This window comes from Pistacia vera, unplaced genomic scaffold, assembly GCF_008641045.1.
Source record: "Pistacia vera cultivar Batoury unplaced genomic scaffold, PisVer_v2 Contig44, whole genome shotgun sequence".
NCBI lineage: Eukaryota > Viridiplantae > Streptophyta > Magnoliopsida > Sapindales > Anacardiaceae > Pistacia > Pistacia vera.
This window is the reverse complement of record NW_022196268.1, coordinates 983,322-999,805: the sequence shown is the minus strand read 5'-3', so window position 1 is coordinate 999,805 and position 16,484 is coordinate 983,322. Positions and strand designations below refer to the sequence as shown.

At 35.1% G+C, this 16,484-nt stretch overlaps 1 pseudogene; it reads left to right on the top strand.

Annotated features, from left to right (window-relative positions):
- Window positions 1-9,406: 9,406 nt before the first annotated feature.
- On the top strand, window positions 9,407-12,479 carry LOC116144204 (annotated as a pseudogene).
- Window positions 12,480-16,484: the final 4,005 nt, after the last annotated feature.

Below are 16,484 nucleotides of genomic sequence, written 5' to 3'. Positions count from 1 at the left end.
CATTTTCTTGTGTTATTTATCCATGCATTCAAAGTACCTGGCCAAGCCATCCAGGGTGCATTACAACAACTAGCCGTTATCATAACCAACAATTAAATATTTAACTCTTATTTTTTGTATATATTAATTAAAGATGGGAATGATATTTTTATTAATAATTTACTTTGAAATTATATTAATTTAATAAATTAAGCATTTTTTAATCAAATAAACATCACATTTAATAAGAAAATATTATTTAGTTTATGTCAACAACAAGGTCAAAGATCTCAAAATAACTCTAATTCTTTCTAATATTTTGATGATCTTGAAGATTTGAAACTAATCTATCAAAATACTAATTTGTTATTTTGTTTACTTTGTATTTTCTTTAATTTTAGTGTTATTTTTTTTTTGAGTTATTATAGTTTAATATTTACATTGATAAAATTTTATTTTTAATTTTTTATATTTTTTGAATTACATTATTATTATAAAATATTAATATAATATAATTAAATTACTTAATATAAATAACATATTTTTTTTTTTTACTATATAAACATATTATCCAATTAATGTGGATAACATATACGGTTCATCCGCACCAAATTATCGCAAAAATGGCACTGCATTGGAGCACTGTTTTTGGTGTTTTTTACACCAAAATAATGGAGATCCCTCGTGACTATTCACCCACATGCCAGGCCTATTTTTCTTAGAGGGTTAGCAAGTCTGGGTACTCGCCCAAATCACATGGAAAATCAACCATTTTTAGGATTTGGAGCTAGAGTCGGCGGTTCCTAGGATTTGACTCTAATTGTAACTTATCTTTACTATATAGGAAGAGATCATGAATCTCCAATAAAAGTTGCACAATTTATCAAATAAAGATTACGTATCTATAATGAAACTTAAATATTAAAATATTCCAATATTCTTACACAAATTTCAATAATTATAGCAATTACCGAGTAAATAAGATAAAAGGTAAAGTGAATAACAAAAATACATTATTAAACAAGACATTTTCATCGTTCAATTTAGATTTTGAAATCCTTCTATCGAAAGATTCTTTCTTTTTTAAATAGGTCCACCAATTTATATCATTGAAAATTCTTTCTCTACTTGTAAATGGGTCCCAATCCACATAGTTTTTTAAATATGTTAATATGTTGGATAGTTTTTTCTAAAACTAAAAAGCTTTTTGATGATCAGACTCAGATGCATCAACAACCACAATGTTTATCATTCATAACTGATTGACTGAAGCTCAATGCCTAGCCTTCATATGGGAGCTGCCATAGCTTTAATTGTTGGGTAGGTTCTGGTTTTAAATTTTTGGAACCGTTACTATGTGCAGTTCCGGTTCCAATCTTATAGTTAGAACCGGAATCGGAACCGACTGAAATTAATTAATAAAAAATAAATATAGGGGTTAATAAAACTTTTTTAGAAAAAGTTATGTGAATACATTTATATTTATATTTCATAATATTTAAAGTAAGTTGGTTTGACTTTTGAGAATCTATCTTTACAAAGTAATGAAGTTTGTAATTTTGAATTTGAATTTGAATTTATAATTTGTAATTTTATTTTTGTTAACAAGTTCCAGATGGAGGGGTATTTGTAAGTTTTTAAGGGTTTTTTTTTGCTATTTTAAAAACTTTTGGGGGTCACGTAATTTTACATGATACCCAAACCGATCGTTGTTACAGGTTCTGTTTTTGGGTACCTGGAATCGGACTGTTGGTTCCGGTTTCGATTCAAATTTCAAGTAACCGCGATTCCGTTCAAATTTCAAGTACGTCGATTCGGTTCCAAATTTCAGTAACCACGATTCGGTTCTATAAAAAATACAGGTACCCAGAACTGAACACCCCACTTCTCACTACCAAACACAAGCAGTTGACATTTGAACCTTGGTTTCAAAAAGAGAAGTATAAGCTCAATGAAATCAAAGCTAGAAACAAAGGAGGCCAGCGCGGCAACATCGTTTCGCTCTAAGGATACTGCCATGAGCCCATGAACACCCATGGGCCGCTACTATTTGCCCAGAGTAAAAGTCTTTCAACCATCACCCATTGCTTCTTCAGGTTTCTGGGCGGCCTTAGAATAAGTTATAATTTGCATAGTGATTAATTAATTTGTACATGTTGGGTGTTGGAGCCAGGTGATTGCCAATCCAATGTGCACCATACCATTCGGTGAATGTGTACTTTTTTTTCAAGCGAACTATATAAGTTAGGTTCATATTTTTGTCTCTTTCAATCAAATAATGGAAAATATTTTCCACCTGCTCATTTCTTATGTTTAAAACATTTTCTTTATCAATAATTCATTCGGAATCGGATAAGACATAAAGTTAAAAGTTATCTTACAATGATGGCTAAATAATCGTCTACTGACACCACCAATAAAAAAAAATCCATCCAACACTGCACCTAACCCGTGTATTCACTCACCCACCTGGCAGATGGAGAAATGGTAAACATAAGAAAATACATACACCATAAAACACGAATCGCAGTCTCCCACGATTTTTATAACCTATCAAACAGAGACCCACAAAGTCCAAATAAAACTCTTATCCAAATGGCATATATTGACTCAACTTCCAACTAATCCTATCATTTCAATTTTTTTTTCTGGCTACCATACTCAGTTGATGGACTGTATTCTCTCCCTTCACAGACCGCTCAACGCTGCCGTTTTACCTTTCGCGGTAAAATCCAAAGCCCCCAATTCTTCCCTCCTAATAATTTCACCGCCCGTAGGTCCCCGACAAAGTCTCGTTTTTGCGAGGGCAGGGCCCATCACTGTGAGTTCAGTAGCAGCCCGTTGAACACGCCGATCGAGTTGAAGTCGCGCGCCGGCAAGTTTTTAACAGCGTGTTGCAGAACCACGGCAGTTCTTCATGTCGCGTGTCGGATGAGTTGAAACAGTTGGCTGATGATCGTGACGCGGCCGTTACTCGGTTGTTCCTGAGCACTGGCTCCGATGAGCCTCACTTCAGGTACTATTTTTTTGTGCATGTGTTTGGAGTTTTTGTTGGTTCAATTGATGATTGTGTGTTTGGCGCTGATGAAACTGGATTAGTGTACTCCACTTGTTAGAGTACTGGGTTGTTGTACAGAGTAGTTCTGGTTCGCTATGGTGGTGATTCCTTGTTGGTAAGTTGTGATTTATTGTGGCGTAAGTTTGATTTATCTTATTACTAAGAAGCGGGTGGAATTTTTTATTTTCAATTCTAATTCATCAAAGTTTTTTATTTTTTTTATTTTTATATTATGATGATTAGGGTAGGGTTTTTATGGGTAGAACGGATTTTTAACAACTTATTCATAATTGCGTAATTCGCTTCACTAGCATGGAGTCCCATTCTTCTTCTGTAAAATGATTGCTTTGAGAACTAGAGAATGCTCCTCTTTGAACGGTCTCCAGGAAAATCATGCTTTTCACATGAATGAAGAAGTCTAGATGCTCATGGTGATGCAGAATATAGCTTAAGAAGAATTGTAACTCCCAAAGTGTTGATGATTACAAAATTTTAAAAATAAAAAGGACACTAAGTTAATTTGTGGTTCTGAACCAGGGTTTGTTTGGATAGATTCTTTAGTTATCATATATTGGTCCAAAATAGCTCATTCGATGTGTTGGAGTAAAGCTATGTCAACTATATGATGGATCTAATTTGATAGATCATGCATGATACAGTTAGCATGTTTTCAGCTACCATTTGATTTCTTGAAGTCTCTTGGGTGTTGATAACTCCTTTGAGTGTTTTGGATTGAATTCGGAAGATATGTAATGAGGTCTATATTGTACCGTGTAGTAAATGGCATCAATTTTGTCTTGTTCTCAGACATGTTTAGATATTATTCCCATTCTAGAGTGGAATCCGCAGTAGTATTATTCTGTGATTTTTCATCCATCACTTGTCTCCTCACCCTCTTTTTTTTTAAAATTGCCAGACACCAAGCTTTTGTCACCGTTTTTTTTCCTAATAATTATTTAGTATAACTCATTTTCATATATCTTTTTGAACGTCAAAAGCTTTTGAAGCTCTGTAGACATAAGAGAGTTTGATTTGCCGAGAATTACCCAGGACATTCGGTTTTCCTGGGTGCATTAAACTAATAGAATTTAATTACTTAGGAGTGTAGGTCATGCTGTCTGATTTTCTTGTTGAGCTAAAAGCACACAGGTGGTGTTAATGGTAATTCACATGCCACTTGTCTGAAGCATATATATATTTTTCATGTTCTTTCAATAGCTTGAAACTATTGATTGATTTTCCTTGTAACCTTTTTACTTTACTGTTTCACCTTATTATACTGTAAACCTGAGTTTCGTTATGGCTGTCTTTTAAGTTTACTTGCTATAAGTTGAATTAATACCCTTGTTTTTACTCATATTGTTCAATTCTGAATCTTAAGTAATGAAAACAATGCTAGTTGAGGGAGGATTTAAATGTCTTATTAGGGCCAAAAATCGTCCTCGGCCCAAATAGGGAAACAAGATCACTAGTGAAGAATGACCAGGCCCAATCTTGCAGAAGCCCAATTAGGATTAGCCCTATCTCTCACGAAATGTAACCGGCCCAAACTACATGTGCGCAAGCCTCTTAAGCTCTATCCAATAACTAGGCCTATGGGTGAGCCCAGAGCCCATAGCCCTTTCAACATTTTCCCATTCTTGATCAACCCCCTATTCAAGGTCGTCTTCCTCTTTCTTGGCGACTTTCCCACTTGAGGATCATTCTCCTAAATGGAACTAACTTCCTATTTAGACACTGATACGGACAACTGATTACGGCCCTGATTCTTCTAGGGTTGGCATCACAGTCACACTAGGACTCCTGCTCCCACCAGGATTGGAAGACCAGACTACCACTATATAAGCAGAGGCCAACCCTCTCACAAAGAACATCGACATTACACCTTCACACCCGAGACTCTTTACTTGAAAGTTTTACTTATTCGTCGTAGTCACAGTCCCCGACTAGACTTCCGGTAACCTCTTATTCCCTAGCCCTCACTATATTAGCCTTTCAGCCTTGCTGACTTGAGCGTCGGAGTGCCTACGGCAAACACCACCCTGGTGTTTTCCGTTCGCTTCACGCGTGTGTTTCTCTACGTGTGCAGGTACAGCAGATCGCTAGTGGCTTCAACCTCACGGGATCAGACCCCTCTTTCCGTACAGGTCGATTTTTACGTCTACACAAGTTACTAGAGAATAGGTTACGAGGAACAAATTTGATATCGTGTTGCACTTATTCGACATTAATCTTCTTTGAAACTGGGCCCATGAGAACCAAATCTTAGGAATTAGGAGCCGCTGTTGTTGACGCTTTTAATAATGGGAGAACGACTTACACGTACCCAAGGTTTATCATAACGACAAGTTGGTACCCAAAAGGTTTTGAAACGACAAATAGATACCTTCTGTCATGTTCTGTTAGTGGTTTTTGTTTATTACTGTTTATTAATAGTGAAAAGACTAAAATGCCCTTAAAAGTTTGAATTTTAGTTTTTTATAAATTTAAAAATTTCTAAAAAACCCCCTAAGTTTACAAATTTAACTAAATACCCCAATGTATAAAAATTTTGTAAAATAACAAAAAAACCCCCGCCACCTGCAGTGCCAGATTCCGGCCACCACCGCCGGAATCTGGCCGAAAAGTTGCGTTACGACACAGACCCGTCGGATCTGTGTCGTAACGCGTCGATCTGGCCTTTTCCGGCCAGATCCGTGGCTGATCTGGCTGGAAAAGGCCAGATCTACGGCTAGATCTGGCCCTTTCCGGCCAGATCGACACGTTACGACACAGACCCGACAAGTCTGTGTCGTAATGTAGTTTTCCGGCCAGATTCCGGCGATGGTGGCCGGAATCTGGCACTGGGGGTGTTTTTGTTATTTAACAAACTTTTTATATATGGGGGTGTTTAATTAAATTAGCAAACTTAGGGGGTTTTTTAGATATTTTTAAATTTATAAAAAACTAAAATTGAAACTTTGAAGGGCATTTTAGTCTTTTCACTATTAATAAACAGAAATCAGTAACAGAACATGACGGAAGGTACCTATTTGTCGTTTCAAAACCTTTTGGGTACCAACTTGTCGTTACGGTAAATCTTGGGTATGCACAAGTCGTTCGGCCTTTAATAATTCGTCCAAAAATCTACCATAGACACAGAGCAAGATACCTCAATTTATTATTAAGTAGTTAATTGAGATCAAAATTAAAACTATCAATTTACGAATTCAATTTTAGTGTTAAGTTCTCCAATATTTCAATCCGGGTATTATATAAATAAAGAGCATATTCATTAATTTTAAAATAAAAAAAAACATAATTTTTTCAATCATATTAGAGCATCATATAAATAAAGAGCATCTTCATTAATTTTAAAATATAAAAAACACAATTTTTATTCAAATCCAATAGACACTTTAAATTTAATGAAGATGTTATTTATTTTTAAGAAAGAGACTTAATGAGAGAGAGAATTAATAAATAAAATACATAAGAACTTGTAGTTTATTAATTAAAATTAAGATAGAGAGTGAAATTTAACTCTCTAAATGTAGAAAGTCAAACTCACTCTCTAATTTATATTTTAAAGATAAAGGGTTTGTTGGACTCTTGCTTTTATGGATAAACTTTTTTGTAATAAAGAGTTTGAGTTATATAAAGAATCCTTTAGAGATGTTCTTACGGTTATTACTATTAGATGATGAAGCCAAGAATTAGAGTTAAAAACCTAATTTTATTTAAAAATATGGATGTCGTACAACATTGTAGTGGAGCTTGTAAGACCATCTCCAGCCCATTGCATCAAATTGGTGTAAGTTTCATACCAAATTAGTATGATTTTTTGTGTGAAACACTATTGCATTTTCAACTCATTGCATCAAATATTACACTAAAATGAATATTTTTTAGAATATTTTCTTTATTTTTCTTTTATTATAATAACCAACAATTAATATATTTAACTCATTATTTTTGTATATATTAATTAAAGATTGGGAATGATATTTTTATTAAATAATAATTACTTTGAAAATTATATTAATTTAATAAAATTAAGCATTTATTTAATCAAATAAACATCACATTTAATATAGAAAAATATTATTTTAGTTTATGTCAACAACAAGGTCAAAGATCTCAAAATAACTCTAATTCTTTCTAATATTTTGATGATCTTAGAAGATTTGAAACTAATCTATCAAAATACTAATTTGTTATTTTAGTTTACTTTGTATTTTCTTTCAATTTTAGTGTTAATTTTTATTTTGAGTTATTATAGTTTAATATTTACATTGAATAAAATTTTATTTTTAATTTTTTATCATTTTTTGAATTACATTATTATTATAAATATTAATATAAATAATAATTAAATTAACTTAAATATAAATAACAATAATTTTTTTTTTTACTATATAAACAGTATTATGCCAATTTAATGTGGATAAACAGTATACGGTTCATCCGCACCAAATTATCGCAAAAAATGGCACTGCATTGGAGCACTTGTTTTTGGTGTTTTTTACACCAAAATAATGGAGATCCCTCGTGACTATTCACCCACATGTCAGGCCTATTTTTCTTAGAGGGTTAGCAAGTCTGGGTACTCGCCCAAATCACATGGAAAATCAACCAATTTTTAGGATTTGGAGCTAGAGTCGGCGGTTCCTAGGATTTGACTCTAATTGTAACTTATCTTTACTATATAGGAAGAGATTACATGAATCTCCCATAATTAAGTTGCACAATTTATCAAATAAAAGATTACGTATCTAATAATGAAACTATAAATATTAAAATATTCCAATATTCTTACACAAATTTCAATAATTATAGCAATTACCCGAGTAAAGTAAGATAAAAGGTAAAGTGAATAACAAAAATACAATTAATTAAACAAGACATTTTCATCGTTCAATTTAGATTTTGAAATCCTTCTATCGAAAGATTCTTTCTTCTTTTAAATAGGATCCATCAATTCATAGTTGTTGAAAGATTTATTCTTCTACTTGTAAATGAGATCCACGAATTCATATAGTCTTTTAAATTGTGTATAATATGATTGGATAGTTCTCTTAAAACTAAAAAGTTTTTATGATGATCAGATTCAGATGCATCAACAAGCAACAATGTTTATCATCAATAACTAGTTAGATGAACTCACTGCCTTGCCTGAAATTGGAGGCTGCCATAGCTTTAATTGTTGGGTAGGTTCTGGTTTTAAATTTTTGGAACCGTTACTGTGCAGTTCCGGTTCCAATTCTTATAGTTAGGAACCGGAATCGGAACCGGGAACTGAAATTAATATAAAATTAAATTAAATAGTAGGGGGTTAATAAAAACTTTTGTAGAAAAAGTTATGTGAATACATTTATATTTATATTTCATAATATTTAAAGTAAGTTGGTTTGACTTTTGAGAATCTATCTTTACAAAGTAATGAAGTTTGTAATTTTGAATTTTGAATTTTGAATTTATAATTTGTAATTTTATTTTTGTTAACAAGTTCCAGATGGAGGGGTATTTGTAAGTTTTTAAGGGTTTTTTTTGCTATTTTAAAAACTTTTGGGGGGTCACGTAATTTTACATGATACCCAAAACCGGAATCGTTGTTACAGGTTCTGGTTTTGGGTACCTAGGAATCGGAACTGTTGGTTCCGGTTTCGATTCCAAATTTCAAGTAACCGTCGATTCCGGTTCCAAATTTCAAGTAACCGTCGATTCCGGTTCCAAATTTCAAGTAACCATCGATTCCGGTTCTATAAAAAAATACAGGGTATCCAGAACTGAACACCCCAACTTCTCACTACCAAACACAAGCAGTCTGACAATTTGAACCTTGGTTTCAAAAAAGAGAAGTATAAGCTCAATGAAATCAAAGCTAGAAACAAAGGAGGCCAAGCGCGGCAACAGTCGTTCGCTCTAACGGATACTGCCATGAGCCCATGACACCCCATGGGCCGCTTACTATTTGCCCAGAGTAAAAGTCTTTCAAACCCATCAGCCCATTGCTTCTTCAGGGTTTCTGGGCGGCGCTTGAATAAGTTATAATTTGCATAGTGATTAATTAATTTGTACATGTTGGGTGTTGGAGCCACTGGTATTGCCAATCCAATGTGCACCATTACCATTCGGTGAATGCTAACTTTTTTTTCAAGCGAACTATATAAGATTAGGTTCATATTTTTGTCTCTTTTCAATCAAATAATGGAAAATATTTTCCACCTGCTCATTTTCTTATGGTTTAAAACATTTTCTTTTATCAATAATTCATTCAGGAATCTGGATAAGACATAAAAGTAAAAGTTATCTTGACAATGATAGCTAAAATAATCGTCTACTGACACCACCAATAAAAAAAAATCCATCCAACACTGCACCTAACCCATGCATTCACTCACCCACGTGGCAGATGGAGAAATGGTAAACATAAGAAAATACATACACCATAAAACACCGAATCGCAGTCTCCCACGATTTATAATCCTATCAAAACGAGACCCACAAAGTCCAAATAAAACTCTTATCCAAATGGCATATATTGACTCAACTTCCAACTAATCCTATCATTTCAATTTTTTTTCTTAGGGCTACCATACTCAGTTGATGGACTGTAGTCTCTCCCTTCACAAGACCGCTCGAACGCTGCCGTTTTACCTTTCGCGGTAAAATCCAAAGCCCCCAATTCTCCCTCCTAATAATTTCACCGCCCGGAGGTCCCTCCGACAAAGTCTCGTTGTTGCGAGGGCAGGGCCAATCACTGTGAGTTCAGTAGCAGCCGTTGAACACGCCGATCGAGTTGAAGCGGCGGCCGGCAAGTTTTTAAGCAGCGTGTTGCAGAACCAACGGCAGTTCTTCAATGTCGCGGTGTGTCGGATGAGTTGAAACAGTTGGCTGATGATCGTGACGCGGCCGGTACTCGGATGTTCCTGAGCACTGGCTCCGATGAAGCCTCACTTCACAGGTACTATGTTTTTTGTGCATGTGTTTGGAGTTTTTGTTGGTTCAATTGTGATTGATTGTGTGTTGGCGCTGATGAAACTGGATTAGTGTACTCACTGTTAGAGTAACTGGGTGTTGTTGTACAGAGTGAGTTCTGGTTCCGCATATGGTGGTGATTCCGTTGTTGGTAAGTTGTGATTATTGTGGGCGGTAAGTTGATTTATCTATACTAAGAAGCTGGTGGAATTTTTTAATTTTTAATTCTAATTCATCAAAGTTTTTTATTTTTTATTTTATAATTATGACTGATTAGGGTTAGGGTTTTATGGGATAGAACAGTGGACTATTTAACAATTATTCATAATTGCGTATTCGCTTCACATGCAGTGGAGTCCCATATTTCTTGTAAAAATGATTGCTTGAGAACTAGAGAATGCTCTTTGAACGGTCTCCGGGAAAATCATGCTTTTCACATGAATGAAGAAGTCTAGATGCTCATGGGTGATGCAGAAATAAGCTTAAGAGAATGTAACTCCAATAGTGTGTGATGATTACAAAATTTTAAAAATAAAAGGAACACTAAGTTAATTTGTGGTTCTGAACCAGGGTTTGACTTGGATAGATTCTTTAGTTATCATATATGGGTCCAAGAAATAGCTCTTCGATGCTGTACTGGAGTAAAGCTATGTCAACTATATGATGGATCTAATTGATAGATCATGCATGATACAGTTAGCATGTTTTCAGCTACCATTTGATTTCATTGAAGTCTCTTGGGTGTTGAATAACTCCTTTGAGTGTTATGGAATTGAATTCGGGTAAGATATGTGAATGATGTCTATATTGGTACCCTTGTAGTAAATGGCATCAATTTGTTCTTGTTCTCAGACATGTTTAGATATTATTCCCATTCAGAGTGGAATCCGCAGTAGTATATTCTGTGATTTTTATATCCATCACTTGTCTCCTACACCTCTTTTTTTTAAAATTGCCAGACACCAAGTCTTTGTCACCGTTTTTTCTAATAATTATTTAGTATAACTCATTTCAATATCTTTCTGAACGTCAAAAGCTTTTGAAGCTCTGTAGATAAGAGAGTTTGAGTTGCCGAGAATTACCCAGGACATTCGGTTTCTGGGTGCATTAAACAATAGAATTTAATTACTAGGAGTGTAGGGTCTATGCTGTTGATTTCTTGTTGAGGCTAAAAGCACAGGTGGTGTTAATGGTAAATTCACTATGCCACTTGTCTGAAGCATATATATATTTTCATGTTCTTCAATAGCTTGAAATTATTGATTGATTTTCCTCTGTAACCTTTTAACTTTATACTGTTCACCTTATTATACTGTAAACCTGAGTTTCGTTAAGGCTGTCTTTTAAGTTTCTTGCTATTAAGTTGAATTAATACCCGTGTTTTTACTCTATAATGTATCAATTCTGAATCTTAAGGTAATGAAACAATCGCTAGTTGAGGGAGGATTTAAATGTCTTAGCTATGCTTGACATGGATAGTATTGGGCTGTTGATCTGTACCATGCACCAAGGCAAATTACTGTTATAGTAACCCCAAAGTTGTTTACTTATCAGCATGTTTGCAAGCTTTAACAGATTAGGGTAGATGCAAACCATTGGAACTTGAAACACCTTGGTGGCCTAAAACAATTTATTTGAAAGTATGGGTCTGTCGTTATTTATCGTAACAAATCTTTATGTGTTTTGGATGCCAGAAGGATTGCCAGTTGAAAGAACAGAATGCCAAACTGCTGTTGAAGATGTTAGTACTGTTAAATTTTACAAGTTCTCTGAGATCAGAGTTCCATTGGTACCAAAGCTCTCTAGATGCATCTACAATGGAAGACTAGAAATTTGGCCTTCAAAGGTTTGGGGAGCTAGAATATTCATAGCTTGGAGGCTTGGAGATGATAAGGGAACTATCTCTTCTTGTTGGCTTGAGAGCTAATTCCAGTGTCACAGACAATTGGGCAACAACTCAGATACACACGACATCCACCTCGGCCATTTATATGCTGCCTCAATTCTATATGGTTACTTCCTTAAGTCAGCTTCATTAAGGCACCACTTGGAAGTAGTCTTGCGTTAGCACATCAAAATCTTCATGTTAGTAATAGGAACTCCCTTCAGTTCCCAGAAATGTGGCCATATGGAATGAAAAATCTTGTTTTGGCGGCGTTAACAAAAGAGAATCTTTTCTTTGGGTCAAGGGTCAACTAAACTGGAATCAAAGAGAGAAAACTTGAAGTGTTATGTCATGGGGTTGACCCAGAAACATTGCAGAGATGTGCAAAACTGAAATCTAAGGAAGCGGTAAATTTGATTGAGAAGCACAGCTGTTCACTCTTTGGGGATGGAAAGAAAGGTTTGCTGAGACTGATGAGGTGATCTCGACATCATTTTCAAGCATGAAGAGGTTGGTTTTGGAGGCAATTGCGTTTGGTGTTTTCTTTGGGACACAGAAGAATACGTTAACTCTGTGTATAAGCTACAGGAAAAATGAGGAGAGATAGGGAACATAAATAAAGGTGGAGGGGGTTGTGGTTTTTTTGTACATAGGAGTTGGAATCTCTACTTTGGTTTTGTGAGCCCCTGTGATTTCCGGTTTCTGCTTGCAGTGTATAAAGTTTATTAAATAATAAAACAGTTGTAAAATCTGTTTCTACTGTTATTTGTTTGTAATTTTCGTGTCACCAATTATTGCATGGTTAAGTTTGGGGCCTGTGCAATTTTGGGATCTTATTGGTTCGGTAGTTGAAGTAATAAACTGTGAAACTCGAGTTTGCCCGTTTGGTTTGATCTGAGCATGTATTGTTTAGCTTCTATTTATAAAACTGTCATTTGGATAATGTAGATTTGTTTGGCACCTGCTAATGTGATACACATTAGGCGCTTTTGCTGGGTTAGTAGTAGTACTCCCTCGGAAAGCAACAAGTTTTTTAAGTTAGAAGGTTTCAGCGATGAAGAAATGTCCTGGGATAGCCCATGCAAGCAACTTCATGGTGTGACAATTGCTTCTTTAATGAAGCAACTTCCAAAAGACGTCTTTAAAACTTAATTCTTCATAGATGAATGGGGTAGCGTGTCTATAAAATATTGCACCCCAATTCGAATCCTAAGCATTGGGTTCATTCTCTTGTTGACCAGTAAATCTTTTAATTAAAAGAGTTAGTCAAGGATGGGATTTTACTATATATGGGGATTTAGATAGATTTAAAGGCAAAAGTTTCTCTTAAAAAAAGGCCAATTGAGGCTTTTGGTAAGTCATGAATGCAACTCTTATGAACTCAACATGACCCCATACAGTTTTTCCTCCGTGTGTGTGACTGTTCTTAATGAAGACAAGGCCTTCTCAAAACATGTATATTGCAATAGAATGATTTTATTCCCAAAGGCCAACAAAAGATGTCCAAACATAATCTTCTAATATATTAACTTTAATTATTGTTTAAAAATTGTATCTGTGTTTTGATGATGATTGTGTTTAAGTATTGAATTAGTTAGAATTATTCATTTAAAAAGTGTAATGTTGTTTACCTCGAGCTTCAAGAAAGAGTGAGGACAACAGCTTCTGCTTATAATTCCACAGTCTCTATCATCATCTTAATACATTCAACGATTCACCTACATAAACAATTCAAAATTTAAAATAACAAATTGAATGTTTCTCCATAGCGATCTTCTCTTTCTAAAGTTATCTTCTTCTACTCCCCATAACAAAACAATTCAACCAAAAAATGGTAGTTCTCTTCTCAAATTCATATTCTTTCTCTTACCACATTATCAAACCTCGTACTCGATCAATCTTCAGCTTAATAGCTCATTTTTTGTGTATTTACCATGCATTCAAAGTACCTGGCCAAGCCATCAGGGTCCATTACAACAACTAGCCCAGGCCATCAGGGCCTGTTTCGATACTGCTGGAGATTCTTATAAGAAGGAAAACTTCTACTTAGCTCTTCTCTCTTGATGTTCTTAAGGATGCCGTCGTGGACTCAGTTCTTAACATGGGGTCAGGTATTGGAAATTTAGTGGGAAAAACAAAGGGTTCTCTTGATGGATTACTGGAGTCTTTTCCAGAGATCACTGAGGGAGTTGCAGAAATGATTGCTACAATTGTTACAGATTTGTTAAAGAACTGCGCCGATGCATTAGTATATCTTACCGAAAATGCTTAATTAATTGGTCGGATTGATTTTAATTTATATTTGTATCATAACATGCAATGAATTATACAGTAGTTGTCCAAAGATGAGAGACAGAGACTTGTAAATATTGGTGCCTCTGTAACTTGAGGTTACGTTGCATGCCCCGCATACATACTGATTTCATATTCAATGAAATGATATTGAAGGATGTGAAAAACGCTATTGTAAAATGTTCTGGTTTCTTGAGCAGAGTATCAATGAATGGGAATGGGGTGGAAATTTTGTTTTAGATTATTGGGTTTTTTTCTTCTTTCGCTAAATTTTTACTGATTTCGATCTCATTTGTTATTTAAAATATATTTTGATTTGAAACTTATAATTAATGAGAAATATAAGAATTGTTGTTATTTAAATGTGAAAATTTAAGTAAGTGATTTTTTTTTTTTTTTCTCATTGGGGCCGTTTGGATTGGGGGTAAATAAGTTAACGAGGGTAATCTTTATTTATTTTGCAAGATTCCTGTGTTTAGTTTGCAAGTAATAAAATATCATGACAATCTTTTATTGCAAATAGTGTTTACTGTTGGTAATGTGGGGGGGTAATCTTATTACCTTGCTAGGGGGTGTTATTAAAACATTACCGAGGTAATCTGGTTTTTCTACCCATTTTGCCCTTAATTAAAAACCATTTCGGACACAATTGCCCTCAAATGTTTACCAAATAACAATTATCCAGCCCCCCTACATTTGAGAAATTAGCTAAAACACCTCAACCACAAAAAAAATATTAAAAGTTAACAAAATACCCCCAATCACCCAAGACCATTGCCGGCTGTGACTCACCACCGTCGGCCATCGGCGTTAGTCGCCGTAATGGTGCACAACCAGCAGGATTTGGCCATTCGTGTGTCGATAAGGCCTTTTTCGGGCATGGATCTGGAAACGGCCAGATCTGGTGTTTCTATGGTCGTTTCATGACCATAGATGTGGCCGTGAAACGGCCATAGATCTGGCCGTGAAATGACCATAGATTTGTCCATTTTTCGGCCATGGATTTGTGATCCATGGCCATTTTAAGTTTTGCAGGCACATGCCGGTCATATATGGCCAGCCGTGCTCCATTCCATCAACTGTCGGTAGCGGCCGGCGGTGGTGGTTGGTTGCCGACAGTGGCTTGGGGTGGGTGAGGTAATTTTGCTATAAATTAAAGTTTTATATGGCTGGGGTGTTTTAGCAAAATTTAAAATGTAGAGGGTTAAAAAAATAATTTAAAAAATAACATTATATTAATATTTAAAAAGAAGGGCAATTTAGTAATCTATATAACATACCCACTCGTTTATTCTCCCCACCAAACATATTATTCACCAATTTATTCGAATCAACCAAACATATTTTCTAAACATTCCTAGTAATCTTCAAGGTGATATTTCTTTCCGTTAATATAATATACCCTTATAATAAAACATTATATGATCCAAACGCCCCCATTCATGTAAAAAAGTATAATATCAATTAGGTACAATTGGAGAATACAAGTTATATATCTTTTAATTATGGACAATGAATAATGAACATACTGCGTTTGGATCGGGGGGTATATAAGATAATATGGGTAATCTTCATTTATTTTGCAAGATTCCAGTGTTTGATTTCTAAGTAATAAAATATTACGTGAATCTTTTATCGCAAATTGTTTATTGTTGGTAATGTTGGGGGTAATCCGATACCTTCCCCCACCATTGGGATTAAAACATTACCGGGATAATCTAATTTTTCTACCCCTTTTGCCCTTAATTAAAAACCATTTCGGACATAAGTGCCCTCAAATGTCTACCAAATAACAATTACCCAGCCCCCCTACTTTTGAGAAATTAGCTAAAATACCCAAACCACAAAAAAGTTTAAAAGTTAATAAAATACCCTCAGCCACCCAAGACCACCACTGGTCGTGACTCACCATCGCTAGTCATCGGCGTTAATTGTCGTAATGGTGGGCGACCGACCAGATCTCATCGGTCGTGCACCATTACGACCTTTTTCGGCCATGGATATGATCTGGTGTTTCCATGATTGTTCACGGCCACATCTTTGGTCGTGAAATGGCCATAGATCTAGCAATTTTCCAAGCATGGATTTGTGATCCATAGCCAAAAATGGCTTTGTCGGTGCATGATCGACCATATACAGCCAGTCATGTGCCATTTCGTCAACTGCCGGTGGTGATGGCTCGCTGCCGGCAATGGCTTGGGGTGGGTGGGGGTGATTTTGCTATAAATTAACTGGGGTGTTTTAGCAAAATTTCAAATGTACGGGGTCAAAAGAAATGATTCAAAAAATAATAATAAAAAACACTATTAT